This window comes from Vulpes vulpes, chromosome 4 (genome assembly GCF_048418805.1).
Source record: "Vulpes vulpes isolate BD-2025 chromosome 4, VulVul3, whole genome shotgun sequence".
Taxonomy (NCBI): Eukaryota; Metazoa; Chordata; class Mammalia; order Carnivora; family Canidae; genus Vulpes; species Vulpes vulpes.
Genome location: NC_132783.1, coordinates 113,784,662 through 113,803,801, shown reverse-complemented (window position 1 = coordinate 113,803,801; position 19,140 = coordinate 113,784,662). Strand labels below are relative to the sequence as shown.

The 19,140-nt window shown below is 43.3% G+C and overlaps 2 long non-coding RNA genes across 3 annotated transcripts in view; one reads left to right on the top strand and one right to left on the bottom strand.

Annotated features, from left to right (window-relative positions):
- Positions 1-19,140, bottom strand: part of LOC112926995 (uncharacterized) — a 67,748-nt gene that overhangs the window by 37,137 nt on the left and 11,471 nt on the right. The window lies entirely within an intron of this gene.
- Positions 1,421-17,784, top strand: LOC140598663 (uncharacterized). Its single transcript, XR_012001204.1, has 3 exons — positions 1,421-1,549; positions 14,427-14,489; positions 17,671-17,784. It is a non-coding gene; the product is annotated as an uncharacterized lncRNA (long non-coding RNA).

Sequence of the window (19,140 nt, the reverse complement as noted above, 5' to 3'; positions counted from 1 at the left end):
CAATGATTGTTTTACTGGTAACTCAAGTGCTGATGAACTCCAGACTTCAGTTTCCCTCCATAATGAATGAGGATAAAGAAGGGAAGGAGAAATTTGCAAGAGGGGATCTTGGGCAAGCCATTGCTCTGAATCATTTCCTTATCTATTAAAAAGGAGTATAAGGATTGGACTATATTCTAGCCACAGGCAGCTTTCTTTCTATTCTCCAAATACCCCTACCTCAGGGCCTTTGCACTTATAGTTCTCCGTTCCTGGAAGATTCTTGCTCCAGCTCCTCTAATGACTGGTTTTTCTAATGGCTGGTTATTCAAGCCTCAGCTTCAATATCACCTCATCAGAGAGGGCCTTAGCGACCACATAATCTAAACTAGCCTCCCCCCATTACTTTATCATATCAGCCTATTTCATTTCTTTAGGGTACTTTTACCTATCTAATCTGTTTACTGATGTTTGTCTTTCCTCTTTCTAGAATGCAAACTCAATAAGGTCCTTGACTTTCCTGTTCACCGATGTAGCCCTAGGATTTAAAATAGGTGTGGCACATAATAGTTGCTGAATAACAATGCCTGCAGAATGAAGGAATGGCTGCTAGATGCATGGATGAGCTAGATCATCTCCTAAGTCCTTTTTAGCTCTAAGTCTATGATACACTCAACAAATTGAGTGTAGACTCACCTACAAGCAAGACTGTACCATCTTACAGATGTGGAAACTGAGGCAGTGAGTGGCTTGCCAAAGGCCTTATAGAGAGGGAGGTGATTTGGTCCAGGAGCAGTGGGTGGAAGTCAAAAGCAGGAGACTCAGGTTTGAATCCTCACACCGCCCTACTCTGTCAACCTTCTTTCCAAGAGCTGCGTGAGTTGGACATTTCATATCTCCAAGGACAGTTTCTCCATGGACAGAGAAGACATACAAATAACTCTGGTCTAGGGTTATGTAGAGATAGTGAAGCTTTGTGAACTGAGCGGCGTTAGGCAGTCTGCAGAATGTTTGCCCTTTCTCTCCCTCCAGCTGGTCCTGTGGTTGGGGTGGGGATAAGGAAGGAAGCCCAGGAAGGAAGGGCTGTCTGTGAAGGAAGGGAGAGCCAGCTGGTTGCCACAGTTTTGTTTTCTCACCTGAGTCCCCAGCCCTCCCCTAGCCTGGCTTTTCTCACCTGCTCAGGTAAAGAGGTAGGGGGAGCCTTGCTCAGCCAATGAACTGTAGTCATTCTCTTAAAGGCACCCAGCAGCTGGCAGGAAAACCAGCCATGCCACCTGGAGAGCTCCCCAGTGGGGGCCAGAGGCAGCTGTTCAAGCTAGATGAAATTAAGCCCTCCGTGGCCACTTCGTGACCCCAGGGCCTGGTCATTTTATGTCCTGGAGGGTGCTTTCTTCAGAGGCCTCTTTCACCTTGCCCAGAGCTGGCTTTCCAGGAGGCTCCCATGCCTAGCTGCCCTGGCAGACGCCCAGGGAGGAAAGACAGCGTGGCCTTGGCAACTGCCCGCCAGGAAGGAGCCCACAGGTGCAAGGGAGAAGCCATTTCCCTGTCCTGACCCTTTTCAGCAGCCCTGGTGAGTACTGACAATCTGGGTTTCTTGAAGCTCAGCACTGCAGGGTCTGGTAAAAAGATGCTTCTCCTGAGGGGCAGAAACTTTGGGTGCTGGTTTCAGCTCCGCTGTGTGACCTTGACAAGTCACTGCAGCTTTCTGAGCCTCATGTTCTCCATCTGGGAAAATGAGTTTAAATTTCCATGTCAGCTTTCTCCTTCTCTTATTTTTCCATCACACCCCTTGTTTTGAAAGACTTTTGTCTGCCGAGCTGTACCTGTTACATAATGTCATTAACTGTTTTTCCCCTTCTTTGTGAATTGGGACCCCATAATAGCCAATCATTGTTTTCTGGTCAGCAGGAACAAACTGCCATGAAACATCGAGCTGATGTAAGTTAAACCAAAAGTAAAGAAATGTGCTGTTTTAAGCAGCCTGTGCGAGCTTATCTAGAGTCAATATTTGCTTTTCATTTGGTCTTTTGAAATATGAGAAATAGGGCAATTTTCAGAGGATGGGGATCCTAGGTGGGAGCCCCTAGATCTAGCTAGCATGGATCATAAGCATACCAGGCAGAAATACCACCTTCACAACCTAGGCCTGGCTTGGGTCTCTACAATACATAGGTTGCATTCTCTCTCTCTCTTTTTTTTGTAAGATTTTATTTACTTATTCATGAGAGACAGAGAGAGAGGCAGAGACATAGAGAGAGAAGCAGACTCCTCACAGGGAGCCTAATGTGGGACTCCATCCCAGGACCCCGGGATCACACCCTGAGCTGAATGCAAATGCTCAACTGCTGAGCTTACCGAGGTGTCTCATGGGCTGCATTCTTGAAAGTGGGATCCTGTGACCTGAAAACTTCCTATTTGGGGCTAGACTGCTCCTTGAAGACCTCACACTGGGTTCATCCACTGCTCTGCCTGAGGTTAGACAACCCTGGATGGGGGAAACTGAGAGGTCCCTCAGTCTTCCACCATGGGTTGACCATGGGGTGATGGAAACAGATGCACGTGAGCACAGGGTTTGGAGTCCAGGAGCATATGGCAGACACAGCTTGTGCTGGGAATCAGGGCACAGGACTAATCTGCATTGACTAGCTCTGTAACCTCAGGCAAATTGCCTAACCTCTTTGAACCTCAGTTTTCCCAGCTATAAAATGGGGATTATAATCTTGGCAATGCTTGCTTCCCCAGATTATTCTTAGGGCCAAATAAAATAGTGTACATCTTGGAAGCTCAGAGTCCACAGATTTTAAAATGCTTCCCAAATTCAAATATGGAAACAAAAAACCCCACAGACATGCATCTTAGTATTGACAAAATAGAGTAATGGCTGTTTTATAAAACGTGACCTCCATGATAAAGAATTATTCTAATTATGATGGGATTATGGTTGCTCATTAAGTTCTCTTCCTTTTTTTTACAATACCATTTATTGGGACTTTTTTGAAATACAGACTCATATAAACAAAAAGCAGGGGAAACAGCTCACTGAGTCATGGTATTTTCTAATGGAACTGAAACCCAGGCTGGGAATGTGGCCCTCATGTATGAGGCAGTATAATATGTGGCTGGCGTCAGACAACCTTGAGTTCAAACACAGACTTTGAGACCTCCTGGTGACCTTGGGTGTAAGTCACTGTTCTCTGCTTCAATGTCTTCTAAATTCTAAAATGAGGTGGGAGTGGAGAAATAGCAAAAGTGTTGGCTGGCTAAGTGGTAGTGGTAGTGTTGTTAAGTTGGGGTTCAGCTTAGGGCAGGGACTCAGAACCCACATACTTGTTCTGTTAGAGGAGCCCCGATCAGGAGGGCACCTGATCCTTAGAGTGGATTGGATAAACTGATTCAGAGCTAGACATTTCGGTCTGTCTCCCCATCCATAAAATGGAGTCCCTCATAGCCCTGCCATCATCTGGGGTGGCAAGAGACTTCTGGAGACAATGGATGAGCAGGTCTTTGGAACCTGTCCATTCCCCTGAATCCAGAGGGCTGTTGTTGCTTCTTGCTTCGGGGGTCTGGTCAAGATCCCAAGCCCCTTCTATTCAGTCATTTAAGCTTCTTTACCCTGTCCCTTCTCCCATTGCTCCCTGCTAAGCAAATCAGTCTCAGGGAATGCTGGTTCAAGGGTCTTGGTGGTACCTCCTTTCCCAGAATGAGTGGAGTGAGAGCTAGAACGGAAGTTTCCCGGGAATGGGAAAGGCAGCCCTTCTTGCCTAGGCTTTGGGCAGATGGTGGGCAAGAGCATGTGTGTGCATGTGTGTTTGAGCACATGAGCTAACAAAATTCAAGTTGAAAAATTCTAATGCTGTGAAGGCTCCCAATAGGTCATGTTAGCCAACCCCCTGCAGTGTGTAGGCCTCTCTTCTAAACAACATGAGAAGGTTGTGGCTGCACCCCAGGGGAGCCTCTTAAACATCCTTCCTAGGTAACCAAACTTGGCATCTCCAAATCCTCCCAAGGGGGTATGCAAGCTATGTGTGAGCACGTTTGAGGGCTTTGCATGTCTATGTTAGAGTTCTACAGACACTGAGCACCGATACCTCGCAGGAAAATAAGCTTGAGGTGGATGCACTGGGGTGTCTTGGGGTGGGTGTTCATCAGACCACTGTGAAGTTCAGAGGCACTTTGCGGGGAGGGGCTACATCTACGGAGCACCTACTATGAGCAAATGATTGTGCTGTTTTCATTACTTTGCTTAATCTGCACAGTAGTCCATTTTAGTGTTCAATTCCCATTTTACAGATGAAAACTCCAAGGCTCAGAGAGCTTACAGATCTTGGGTGAGACTGCTTAACTAACAAATGGCAGAAGCATGATTCAGATCTTTATACAGCTGAATTCACAGCAGGGGCTTTTACTTGTTCTACTAGAAGTTGCAAATCAGACCAAATACTAAAGTCCCCAGATCCAATTTGTTTGGTCTACACAGTGTTTTGTTTTGTTTTAACCTATTAAAATTTAGATGTCAGCATTTGAAAATGGGGCTGTTTAATATAAAAATCTCAATTCTGACTTCTCTTTAAAAATCAGGAGAACGTGGCAGGATAAGTTCACACCCTCCCATGCCAACCATCAACTTAAACTGATAATCAGCTGCTGCCTTTAAACAGAACATGTGACCTCTAGTTGGCCACAGTTCCCATCACTCCCTACTATCTACCCAACGCACTCTCATTTGTGATACCAGCCTGATCACACAGGTCTGCAGAGACCCAGAACTTGGTCCTAGCACTTGTACTGGCTGTGACCTTAAGTAAGTTACAACACTTGTCTGGGCTTTAGCTGTCCCCTGGGATAGTTAATGCTCTGAAATAACTTTCTAAGTATTTTTTTTTTTTTTTTTGTGCTGTTTGGGAGAGAAACCATTAGTCTCTAGCATATCCACGTCTTGACCACCTGGCTGTGCATGATATACATCCATGTAAATTACACTAGGAGTGGTTGGTGTTATTCACTCTTTGTTACCATCATTCTGTTGCACCGCATGTCTGATGTCTTTTGTGACATGAGCCATTTGGGAACAGGTAGGGCCTGGCGGCACTGATTCTGGAATGATGCCCATTCCAAACATTGCTTGGAGTTCGACTTCCATCTGCCTCTGCTCATCTGTTCTGGGAAGCCTGATTGAGATTTCAACATCTCAATGTCCTATTCTGACCTCATTTTTGCTATAGAGTGTACAAGAGAAAATCTACAGCCCAGCTAAGAATGTTCTCTCTTTCTTTCCTATACACATGCACACACCTATGAGTGAGAAATAGCCATGCTTTAGAAGTCTGCACTTCTATCTAGGGTCTTTTTTGAGTTCGAGGCATGGATGGACTAGTACAGATGCAAATATGTAGATCATCTAATCCAACAACAGCAGAAACATTTCACTTCATTTGCTAATTCCTATCAACTGGTAGTGTTGAAAAGGCTTCTGAAGCTACCTAAGAGCATGGAATGATTATACGCTAAGAGCTATCAGCAATGTCTACTGTGAGCATGGCAAGGGCTTGTAGCAAGGCTTACACCAGCAATTATACGGACATGGAAACTGCCTGGGGAAGGGAAGTGATTTGCCCAAAGTAACTCACCAAGGCAAGGAAGAGTCAGATCCGGAAGCAGGGTCTCTTTCCAACATGAGGCCATTGTTTCCACTATATTAGCTCAGAGAAGAAAATTGAGACTGGGCAGAGAAATGAGAAACAAGACTAGGACCCCCAAGTCCTGGCTCCCCCAGAAGCCTGGCTGGGGTTGTAGCTGAGGAATTCAGTTCTGTCCCACTAGACTGAGCCCTGCCAGCCAGCCTGTTGGCTTCTGCTCCACTTCTCAGAGTCCCTTTGCTCCTGCCCCACTTTCCTGTCTCATTTTCCTCAGGCTCAGAGTGTGCACATCGGAGCATGAGGCCTCCAGGGATCCTAGGTCCTACATGCCCTCTTTTGGCAGGACCTTCAACAAGCTCCCAGCCCCCTCTGTTCTGGAAGTCCTAGGATGGGGGCTTGTAACCTACTGATGCCATGGACTCTTCTGGCAATCTGTAAAGCCAGAGGACCCCTCTTCAGAATGTTTTTATTTTATTATTTTTTTAATTTATTTTTTATCGGTGTTCAATTTGCTAACATATAGAATAACACCCAGTGTTCATCCTATCAAGTGCCCCCCTCAGTGCCCATCACCCAGTCACCCCCACTCCCCGCCCACCTCCCTTTCTACCACCCCTTGTTCATTTCCCAGAGTTAGGTGTCTCTCATGTTTTGTCACCCTCACTGATATTTTCACTCATTTTCTCTCCTTTCCCCTTTAGTCCCTTTCACTATTTTTTACATTCCCCAAATGAATGAGACCATATAATATTTGTCCTTCTCCGATTGACTTATTTCACTCAGCATAATACCCTCCAGTTCCATCCATGTTGAAGCAAATGGTGGGTATTTGTCGTTTCTAATGGCTGAGTAATATTCAGAATGTTTTTAAATGTATAAAACAAAATACATAAGAAAATGAATCATAACAAAATATAGTTATCATGATATTTTTTACATGGTGTGGCATCCTAATATATAATTCTTTATTAATAATTTAAAAATGAGAACTGGCAGCAGATATAATAACTATTGTCATTTTAAAGTGATAAACAGGGGATCCCTGGGTGGCGCAGCGGTTTAGCGCCTGCCTTTGGCCCAGGGCGCGATCCCGGAGACCCGGGATCGAACCCACATTGGGCTCCCGGTGCATGGAGCCTGCTTCTCCCTCTGCCTGTGTCTCTGCCTCTCTCTCTCTCTCTCTCTCTCTCTCTCTCTGTGGCTATCATAAATAAATAAATTAATTAATTAAAGAAAAATAAAGCGATAAACATAAATGACATTATGACCACTAGAATGTGACACGAAAATATCTCATTTCTCTTAGTGACACAGTCACAGGAACTGTCAATATTACTGTGGTCACTGCTGACATTGGTAATGGAACAAAGTATTTAACTTGAGTTAGAGGTGAAAATAGAGATAGAATTTTTCCTTCCAAATTCAGAGAATTCTACTTGTGGACCCGGTGGAGAATCCCTCACTCGAGGATCCTTAAGAAGGAGTCCTCCAGTCCAGCAGCTTACAAACTGTGGGCCATGGAACCCTGCAGATTCTGAAAGGCTGCCAGATGCAGAGGGGGGTGGGGGTGAGGGGGAGGCAGTCAAGACAACCAGCCAACCAGATAACCACGTCCGCCTTGGCCTGAGCAGGTTCTTTTTTATTTGAGTTCACGTTAGTGATTCATAAGATTCCTTTGTAAAAAAGAGGTTCACCTGTTTGTGTCTGAATGTCAAGAACCTTCACTTGGCCCCACCCATGTCTTCCTAGGACAAGGAGCAAAGCTGGAGCAGGGGCATGAATGTAGCTAGAGGCCTACTGCCCTTTGGTGGCAGGCTGGGGGCTGTGGAATCCCGAGGAGGCGATGGGGAGCAGCTGGGTGGGAGCAAACTTCCCACCACCTCTGCCTGCCAGTCAGTTTAGGGAAGCCATTTCTGTGGCCAGGTGTGGGGCCAAGAGTCAGGAGGCCTGAATTTGAGGTTCTAATTGTGTCACTACCTTAAGCTTCTTGTTGCAAAACAGACCCGTGTTGGGAGGACCAAATGAGAAAACATCTTAAGCAGCATAAAAAGCTACTGGAGGTATTTTAATGTATCTATCTCTAAGCCTGAGACTCATTACTCTACTCTTCCTTGAGGTCCTGTCCCCCATACTAACAAAGCAGGTAGTCCCTCTGACCCATGGCGGTGTAACCCCAGCTGCCCAGCACATGACACAGTCAGATTTGTGGTTGAACCGCCAATCGGTCAATCACCCAGCCTGCCAAATGACCTCCTTAGTTCCTCCTATTTTTGTCCCTACTGCCATGTCATGGTCTCTGGCCTGACTTTTCTAACAGTTCCCTGTCTCTCTCTCTCTCTCTGCTCCAGTCTGCCTTCCATAGAGCTCAAGCACTTTGTGATCCTAAGTTTTGTTCATGTCCTTCTTTTGCTTCAAGGCCCATGGTGTCTCTGCCCTACACACTAGGCCAACTCCAGCCTCTGGAGCATCACAGCCCAGGTTCCTCAGGATCTGCCTCCAGCCTCCCCACACTCTCCCTCCCTCTTGCAGGGAGGCTGCTACAACTCCTGCGGCTGGAGTCTTCCCTGCCTTCTCCATGAGCCCAGATCATACTTAGAAGCCTGAGAGCTGTGGGAAGAAGAGATGAAATTAGGAATGCCTCTCTCCCAGAGGCTGGTCTGGGGGGCAGGAGTAAGCTTAATGTAGAGGACTCAGAGGAGTTCTGTTGATGGGGGCATGGGGCAAGTTTGGCTCTGCCCTCTGTCAAGACTTCGCAGGGGTTAATTTCAAAGACTAGCCAGCCAGTAAACTGTGAGGAGAGCTGGGAGCATCTGCACAGTTGGAGAGTCTACTATTTGCTACACTTATCTGAATCAGAGGCAGGAACCAGGTCACCAGGAAAAGAATACTGCTGTGTGATGGGGGAATTCATAGAATCCTGGATTCTTAGAATGTCAGTGCCAAAAGGGACCATGTAGATCTTTCCTCTAGTCTAATTCTTTTCTGCTTCAGATGGAAAAGTAAAGCCCAGAAAAGAGTAATGGCTTGTCCAAAGTCACATGAGTTTGAGGCAGAGGCTGGACAGGAGCCGACATCTGATTTCTTCCCAATCTCCATGTTCTGGGCTCTGGCCTCTGGACTCCAAACGGAAGACTGAATAACTGGTCCAGGACTGATTTACCAACAATGGGTTAATGTGTCACTTCTGGGCAGTGCAACACTGGGCCTTATGTGGGGTTGTCAACATCTTAACCCAAAGAGCCCCAGCCAGGGGACAGTGACAGGTTATAAGTATGCTGAAACATAGAGCCCTTAGGTGGAGGGGCCAGGTGGAACCTAGGGCAGCCTGAGCCCCCAAATCTGATGAGACTGGCACATGCAGGCTTCAAACAGCTTCATTGGGATAACCCAGGTAGTATTCAAATATTATCATGTATTAAAAAAAAAACAAATATTATCATGTATTGTGATAGGAAAAGTTGGGAAATAATGCTTTAACCCCTGAGCAGGAGAAATTTTAAGGGTGGTGTGGGCAAACGGTGGAGAAAGGGAGAGTCTGAAGACAAAGGTTCTAGTTTTAACTTATACTATTTCCTTCTGACTTATATATTCTGGGGGAAAAAATAACAGGAGAAATAAAATGAGAGCTATTATTTATTGGGCTCATTTAATCATTCAAACAGTTCTATAGGTAGGTACTACTATCAACTCCATTATACAGATGAGGAAACTGAGTAAGAAAAGTTAAGGGATTTAACTAAGATCCCACAATTAGGAAATGATGAAGCTAAGATTTGAATGCCATCTGTATTTTCTGTTTTTTGGGGTTTTTTTTGTTTTTGTTTTTGTTTTTGTTTTTGTTTTTCTGGATTCTGTGCTCTTAACCATAGGATGTGTTTGGGGGCCAGTGGAAGAGAAAGGTTTGGAGTCTTTCAGCCCTGCCATCCTAGTATCTGGGCTGCTGATTCTCCATCTACCCAGACCACCAGGCTTCAGAGGGGCCTGCATCAGGAGGGAAGCAGGCAGTAAGGTCCTGATGACCCCCAAGAAGCAAAGACTATTCCTTCTACTCCAGCCTTACGGATTTGAGACTGTCATCCGGTTCTGGGGTGGGTATTTTGCATGAGGAGAACCATGAGCCTCCAGGGAGTAGAGCCCCCAGCCTCAGGGGAGGGGAAGTGGTAAGATATCATTGGTTGCTGCACTACCTGTGAAACTCATAGGAATGAGGCACTTGTTACCATTCTGATCCTCTCTTAAAGAATAATTCCTATTTACAGATAGGGTGACTCTGCCAAGTACTTTATACACATTGGCCCACTTTAGTCTTCACAACAACACTATCTTGAGTAGCTCCTATTAATATTTCCACTTTACCAGATGAGGAATCTAAAGCTCCAACAGTTCATGTAACCTGCCCAAGGCCACACAGTTAGTAAGTGACAGAACCGAGATTTAAACTCAGATCTGCTTGACACCCAAGCCCATGATGTTCTTGACCATTACATCACAGTACAATCTGGCAGAGTAAGGTAAAACACTGTTTTGGTTCTGTATACCAGACCCAGGTAGGCCACTCACTTCTTTTTTTTTTTTTTTTAATTTTTTTATTTATTTATGATAGTCACACAGAGAGAGAGAGAGAGAGAGGCAGAGACACAGGCAGAGGGAGAAGCAGGCTCCATGCACCGGGAGCCCGATGTGGGATTCGATCCCGGGTCTCCAGGATCACACCCTGGGCCAAAGGCAGGCGCCAAACCGCTGCTCCACCCAGGGATCCCTCACTTCTTAATAGACATTAGTCATGGAACCTTTGGGCAGGTCTTCTCTGGGCCCAATATTTAGGACTATAGAAAGGCCATTTCTTTTGTCTACAGTTTAAAATTATTAAAGGCAATTTATAAACTGTTATTCATTTTTTCAAATGGTATCCATTAAGAATTTAAAGAAAGGGAGTCTCTGGCACTACAGAGAGGAGTAAGGCTGGTTTCTGCCTACTTAAAAAATATAGCATAAATGTTAGATGAGCAAAGGTTTTATATTCCCAATAATTATGGAATAGCTTGTTGAACACCAACCCTCCCACTGAGAATTGTCCAATGAGATGAAAATAACTGTGTGTGTGTGTGTGTGTGTGTGTGTGTGAAAGCATTAGAGAGCTACCAAAGCAACAAGGACCTGAGGGTTCAAGATTCCAGAGATAAGAGAAATGCAGAGAGGTAAGGTCCATATTCAGCTGCCAGTTTGCCCTTCAAGGAATATGCTGTTTCTCAAAAGATGACTAAGAAGCTGAGCAGAAGCTGAACATCTGAAGGTTTTATGAAGCTGAGATATAAAAGATGGATTTCAGGGTCCACCAAGTAGGAATATCCCTAATAAACACCCCAAGCTTTCAAATGGAACCCCTAGAGGGTTCTACCCTAGGAGTAGAGGTGACTCAGAAATAGACCAGCTCCACAAAACTGAAGATTAGCATATAATCAATTCAATCCCTTATAAGACTCTTGCTTGCCAAAAAAAAAAAAAAAAAAAAAAAGAGAGACTCTTGCTTGCCTAAAGTAAAAGTAAAAATTTCTCTGAAGGAAGATAATACCATTTAGGGTATTAACTTTTCTTATAATTCTTTTCATACACAATATCTAGCATTCAATAAAAATTTCAAAAAATCTCAGTAGGCAGACCAAATGGCTGAAAACCAAGAAAAAAATAGACAATAGAAATAGGTCCCCAGAAGATCCATATATTAGCACTGTAAGACATGGACTCTTTTTTTTTTTTTAAGATATGAACTTTAAAACATGATTTTTATAGTCAAGAAATTAATTGACAAGGGGTACCTGTGGCTCAGTCAGTTAAGCGTGGGCTTAGGTCATGATCCTGGAGTCCTGGGATTGAGCCCTACATTGGGCTCCCTGCTCCGCAGGGAGTCTGCTTCTCCCTCTGACCATCCTTCCTCTTATTCTCTCTGTCTCTCTTTCTCTAAAAAATAAAATATTTTTTTAAAAAAGAAAGAAATTGATTGACAAGATGGTGAATTTCAGAAGAGAACTAGAATCTACCAAGGAAAATCAAATGAAAATTCTGAGCCCAGGGGATCCCTGGGTGGCTCAGCGGTTTGGCGTCTGCCTTTGGCCCAGGGCGCGATCCTGGAGTCACAGGATCACGTCCCACATCGGGCTCCCGGCATGGAGCCTGCTTCTCCTTCCTTCTGTGTCTCTGCCTCTCTCTTTCTCTCTCGATATCTATCATGAATAAATAAATAAATAAATCTTAAAAAGAAAAAAGAAAATTCTGAGCCTGAAGTACAAAACTGAAATTAAAAAGTCAATAGATAGAAGAAAAAAAAAGTCAATAGATGCATATAACAGTACAGCATATTAGCACAGCTGAAGATAAAATTAGTGAATTGAAGGACAGGCAATAGAAAGTACCTAGACTACAGCACATATAATAAATAAGAGAGTCACATGGAACATGGTGAAAATGTCTAAATATGTATAATTGAAGTCCCAAGGGAGACTTGCAGCAAAGGGGTGGGGTAGAGAAAAAGGAAGAGGAAGGAAGGAAGAGGAGATGGGGAGGAAGAGAGGAGAAGAAGAGACTCAGAGAAATGAAATGATACTGGAAGCAATATTGTAATGATAGTCAATAATTTCCAAAGCCCAATGAAAGACCCCAAGCCACAGATTTAAGAATCACTTTAAACTCCATGCAGAATAAATAAAGAAAAAACTGAACTAGGACCTATATGGTATAACTGCTGAAAACCAGAGATAAGGGGTAAATCTTGAAGGCAGCAACAATGAAACTAACAGATTCTCCACAGAAATAATGAAGGCCCAGAAGGCATTGGAACAATATTTTCAAAGCGATGAATGAAAACAGATATTGTGTGAGCATAGATGAATAGTTCTCAAGTTTTATTATGGGTATGAATCACCTAGGCTGGGATAGGAAGAGGAAGAATGTTAAAATTTTAGACTCCCAAATCCCACCCCAGATATTTGGATTTAGCAGCTCTGGAGTAGGGTCAAGGAATAGACTTTCAAGAAGTATTCTGCTGTTTCTGATGCTCTGGGACTGTGGGAGGTTGTTTGCAATGATGGCTGCAACATTCCCACCAGTCCTGTGCCTATGCCCATCTGCAATGTGACTTTGCCACTTTTCCAATCAAGAGATAAAGTTTATTTTTTCTCCTTTTGAATCTGGGCTTACTCAATGGCTTATTTTGACTGATAGATATCAGTTAACATGATGTTATGGTGCATCTGAGCCTTGGCCTCAAGAAGCCTTACATTTTCAGCATTCATGTTTCGGGACACAGCTGCCATGTTAAAAAAAAAAACCTCAAGGTTATCTTGCTGGAGACATTTGGAGAGAAAGGCACAGTCAATAGCCAGCACCAACAACCAGACAGATGAGTGAGGCATAGGTCTAACCAGGGGAGAGAAACCATATAGTACTTTGAACAGGAAAAGTTTATTTTTTTAATTTTTATTTTTTTGGAAAAGTTTAATATAAAGAATTATCAATTATAATGGGGGATTGAAGTAATAAGGGACTAATAAGAAGTAAAGAGAACTCTGAAGAATACAAGAATAGCAAATAGGAGGAGCAACCATTAGGGTGGACATAGAGCACCTGAAGTAGAGCCCCACCCCCCACCCCCCACCCCCACTGCCCAGCCCCTGCCCAGGGCTGAGATCCAGATCTCATCCCAGAGGACATGGCAGAGGGGTCACTGTGGTACCATGGCAGTTGCTGGAATTGTGTCCTCCTATGTTCTAGGAAAGCCATTCTTAGGGAAATGTCTCACCAGAGACACTTTGCTACAAAATCCCTCAAGAGAGATTTCTGGGGAAGCTTTTGGCTGCTGGGTGCTGCTGGCCACTATGCACTGTCAGAGCCCGATGCTAGAGAAGCCATGCACTGCAGAGCTGGGCATAGGGGACCCACACACGCTGCAGGATTCTGGTGAAGTGGATTCTGAACTTTCTTACTTAATGTATCCCCAGCTTCCAATACTGACAAAACTGAGGATCCTGCTAGCTGGCAGAGGAAACATATTTAAAGGGCCCATATTCATTTTCCTAGAGCAGGCAAAAAGGATAAACAGCACAGGCCATCTTAGGCTAGCTAGCCCCAGTCAATGCTTCTGACTACATACACTTGTATGAGTGACCTTAGCTGAGACAGGACTACCTCACTAAGCCCAGCCCAAACCGCCACTTTTCAGAATTATGAGCAAATAAGTGTCATTGTTTTTAATCCTTGTTTTGGGATCATTTGTTTATGGCAAAATATTGTAATACCCATGTTGCAAGCAAGCTGGATTGTTTTCTCCTTCCCACTCTTGCAACTTTCCTTGTGTTATTTCCTCTGCCCAAAGTGACATCCTTGGCTTGCTCTACCTGATGGATGTATTTGCTTGCAGCTACTTGATTAATTCATGTTTTGTTGACTTGTAGAACATATGTAGGAAAGCACACAGTCATAAATGTACAGATTGATACATTTCACCAAATGCTTATACAGTGTTACCTACAGTCAGATGCCTCCCTGCATGGTCCATCCAGTCACTAGCCATGCCCCCAAGGGTAAACAGTGTTCTGACATCTTATATCCTGGTTAATTTTGCCTGGCGTTGCACTTTCTATCACCGGGTCATACAGTATGTTTTCTTTTGTGCCTGGCTGCTTTTGCTCAACATTATATTTGTGAGATGCATTCAAGTTGCTATGTGTAGCTATAGTTTATTTCCATCACTGTATACTTTTCAATTTGGGAAAATACAGCACAATTTATATATCTATTCTATTGATGGATATTCAGGTTGTTTCCAGTTTGGTGCTGTTTTGAAAAGTGCTGCATGCACATGCCTTTGGATGAACATAGGTACGTACACCATTCTGTTGGCTGTTCTTACAAATGGGTTATGGAGGCACTCTGGTAGTATATTAAAACTTAAAAATCAAGGGGTTCAGGGTGTCTCAGTCAGTTAAGTATTTGACTCTTGATCTCAGCTCAGGTCTTAATCTTAGGGTCATGGGTTCAAGTTCCGCATTGACCTCCATGCTCCATTAAAATAACAACAATTTTTAAAAATAAAAATATAAAATGGCACACATAGATTAACTACTATGAGAAAAGGGAAAAAAAAACAAATATCTCTGCATAGAGAAAAAAAGATACTAGACAAGAAAAATGAAATGTTGACAGAGTTTATGGGTAAAGGAAATAGGAATGATTTTACCACTTGATATTCTATCTTTCCAAATAACTATGTAACAATCATATATGTCAAAGAAACATTTAGTCCATTTGATCTCTAAAGTCTTGCTCAAATACCCCCTCCTTCCAAGCAGCCTTACCATGACCAGATCACTGTAGCCACCCAATGTCTTACTTCATTTTTACACTCTGGAGCAAAACCAGCCTGCAGCAGGGGCACAGTACCTTACCTAGAGAAGGTGCTTTCGAAATATCTGATCCTTTCCCTGCAGTCATAGAAATTTCAGCAACAGCCCACATTTCTCAATACAGCACCCCAGTTTACCAGTAAGAGAAGCAGGAATATGAATCAGATGACTATCTCCATTTTCAACTTGAAAACACCTGACACACAAAGATTTTAAGCAATAGGCCTCCTGCTGCTCAGCAGACCACTGGTAGGAGCATTCTAAAGGAAAGAGGAATCTGGTGCAAAACATGATCTATCCAGTATATTCTGAACACAGCAAAAGGGCAAGTGTGGAGATTAAGAAAAAAGCAAAAATTTGGAAACTTCAGCTTTGCATCACCAGCTGTGTCTCTTTGAGCAAGCTAATTTACCTCTCTGAACTCCAGTCCCCTGTCGATCACATGGCAGGGATGGGAATAGACTAATATCCTGGATGACAAATAGGGTTTGACTCCGATTAGGCAGTAGTCGCTGCTTAGAGTGCTACGTTGAGAAAGATTCTGAGGTTTAGTCCAGGTTTAGTGAGAAAGAGTGCTGTGATTGATAATTTCAACCACGAGCAGGGGATTTGAAGTTGGTATTATTTATTTGTCTTTTTGAACAAACTGCTCGTCAAGATCCTTTCCAGTCCTGTGTTCAGAGTTTCTGGATTTATTTTATTTTATTTTATTATTTTTTTGAGTTTCTGGATTTAGATCTATGTGTGTGTGTGTGTGTGCACAAATATGATTTGTGCATCGTATTTATCCCATAGGCAATTCTCTTAATTCCAAAGGCAAAGGAATTTTAATTGTCTTCTAAAACTATAGAATTTCAGGTGCCTGGGTAGCTCAGTCAGTTAAGCATCCTACTCTTGATTTGGCTCAAATCATGATCTCAGGGTCTTGGGGTCAAGCCCCACGTTGAACTCCAAGCTGGGTGTGGAGTCTACTTGAGAGTCTCTCTCTCCCTCTCCCTTTGCTCCTTCCTGACCTCCTTCCCCCCCACACACACACACTCTCTTCTAAAAAGAATAAAATGAATAAAAAATAAAACTATAGACTTTGTCTCCAACAATTCATGTGATATATATTTAAACAGTCTCTAAGACTCTTAGAGATCCTTAGAGATGAAAATGTTTGAACACCAAGTGTTAACTATATAATCCTAACTATTCTTTTGTAATAAATCATATTATACAATTACCATCGTTGACAGCCTTTCCTTTCTGCCCTCCCTTCAAGTTGGAGTTGGTCCTGAGAGGTGGGTGTGTTTCCTGCTTGGTTGTAGTGGGCAGTTGTGTTAGTATCTACATGAATGAGGTGAATGTCCTGGATAGAGTCCCACAGTCCCAAACCACTCAGAATCCCCAGGATTGGCTCATTCATTTGCTCTGTGTGGACCCATCTGGAATGTAACGTGGCTTGGAATTTCTGGAGGGAAGTTGACCTTCACCTCATCTGTGAAACAAATATGGTAGGACCATCAGGAGAGTGGTAGGGGTGCTGACTGGACCATGTAAGTAACACATAAATTGTATGTTCATGGCTGCTGAAGGGACCCATGCACAGCATGACAGATGAGTACATCATGTGTGTCTAGCAGAATAGCCAGGCTATCTGAATAGCTTTTGAATCAGACTGCTGAGGGTTTCAACACAGCCCTGAAATTTATAAAGGCATTTTTACCAGCTACTTAACCTGTTTCCTCATCTGCAGAATGGGTTTAATAGTGGTACATACTTTGAAGGGTTATTATATGAGATAATTCATGAAAAGCACAAATGTTGAGCACAGATTAAGTTTGCCCTACATAGAAAATATTACTATGCTATTTTTATCTTAAAATTATTAGCAGTGATTCTAATTATATATATGGTAAAGACTCAGGGATGTGAGTTTCGCTTATGTAAAGTTTGTGGACATAAAGACAGGGCCTGGAATGGGATGAAATTTTTTATTGATTTTTAAAAAGATTTTATTTATGTATTCATGAGAGACACACAGGGAGAGGCAGAGACATAGGCAGAGGGAGAAGCAGGCTCCCCGAGAGGAGCCTGAGGCGAGACTTGATCCCAGGACCCCGGGACCATGACCTGAGCCGAAGCAGATGCTCAACAATTAAGCCACATAAGGGCCCCTTTGTTGTTGTTTTAATAAGTAATGAAATGCTTCCTTTAAAAAAGTTAGAAAATATAGATGGTAAAAAGAACAAAATAGGTACCAGAAATAGCCATTGTTAATCTTTTGGTGTATATTCTAATGACAATAATATATATATATTAGAATGGTAAAGGACATTTTACAAAAACAGGATCATACTGAACAGGCTATTTTATAACCAGCTGTTTTTCGGTGAGTAAAGGAAAATCTACAGGCAAATGCATTGGTTTCTTATTTGTTTATTTGTTGTAAAAAAAACACATCTAACATAAAATTTACCATTTTAAAGTGTAAGTTCAGTAGTGATATGAATATTCACATTGTTGTAAAACAGATCTCAGTGCTTTTCCATCTTGCAAATCTGAAACACTATCTCCATGAAACAACTTTCTCTCCCTGTTTCCCCAGCCCCTGGTAACCACTATTCCATTTTCTGTTTCTATGAATTTGACTACTTTATTGTTATTTTTTTTAGTGTAAGCTCTGTGCCCAATGGAGTCAAACTCACGACCCCGGGATCAAGAGTCTCATGCTTCACCAACTGAAGCAGCTAGGCAGCCCTAAACCTGACTACTTTAAATACCTCATATAAGTGGAATCATATAGCATCTGTTATTTTGTGACTGGCTTACTTCACTTAGCATAGTGTCCTCAAGGTTCATCCATGTGGCAGAACTTCCTCCTTTTTTAAGGCTGAATAATATTAATTTGTATGTAAACACCACATCTGTCCATTCATCCATTGCTGGGGACATGAGTTGTTTCCATCTCATGGCTATTTTGAATATGGCTGCTATGGACATCAGTGTACAAATATCTCTTTGAGGCCCTGAGTTCAATTCCTTTGGATAAATACCCAGAAGTGAGAATTGCTGGATCATTTAGTAGTTCTATTTTTAATTGTTCAAGAAGGCTACATACTGTTTTCCATAGCAGTTGCACCATTTTACATTCCCACCAGCAATGCATAAAGGTTCCAGTTTCTCCACATCCTCACCAACACTTGTTATCCACCCATTCTTCCTTCCTCCCCCCCCTCCTTCCCTCATGCCTTCCATCCATCCTTCCTTCCTTCTCTGATAGTAGCCATCCAAAGGAGTGTGAGGTGAACAAATGTATTGTTTTAATACAGTTCTAGGGAAACTGTTTGAATTCCTCAAAAGAATAAACACTTTTGACCCTGAGAAGCACAGAATCTTCCTTTTTTTTTTTTTTATAGATAAGCAACTAACAAACTTTATGTATCAGAAGCATATCAGATCTAATCTCATTAAACATATTCTGCTCTGTGGATTAACCTCCTCCACCTCCATCACTCCAAATTTTAGAGTGTTCACTTATGAAAGGATAGTGACTAGTTTTGTGACCACTGCAGCAGGTCCACCCCGGGTACTTGCTTTCTCCTCAAAAGCCAGGCTACCTCCAAATGTCTCTCTCTCTCTGATGTCCCCCAGCTGTTTGTATCCTTTTCCTTCCTTGGTTCCCCTCTGCTGCTGTCACTTCTGGAATGAGGGGTTCTCCATAGTTGCAGCTCTCCAACTCTGCTCCAACTTCTTTCCCTCCCCGTACCCCCGCAGGAACCAACCCTCAGATCCTTGTCCCCAGCTTCAGGCCCTCTGTTAACTTGCTCCAGCACCTGCTCAGGGAGGGGGGGGTGTGCGTGTGTGAGTGTGAGGTGCGGTACCCAAAACTACATTCCCTTAGCAGTGTGGTTCCCACGTGTGCCCAAAACTACATTCCCTTAGCAGTGTGGTTCCCACGTGTGCCTCCCACCACACCACATATCCTTCTTTTATAGAGATACATTCTTTCTCTCACAACCTGCCCCCTACAAGGCAGCCAGCATCTAATCTGGACCTTCTGAAGAAGCAGCAGGCTGTTACAATGCTTTTGCAGAAACACCAGCTGAGAGACCCTGCTGGCTCCAGCCCGCTGCCTTCCTAAG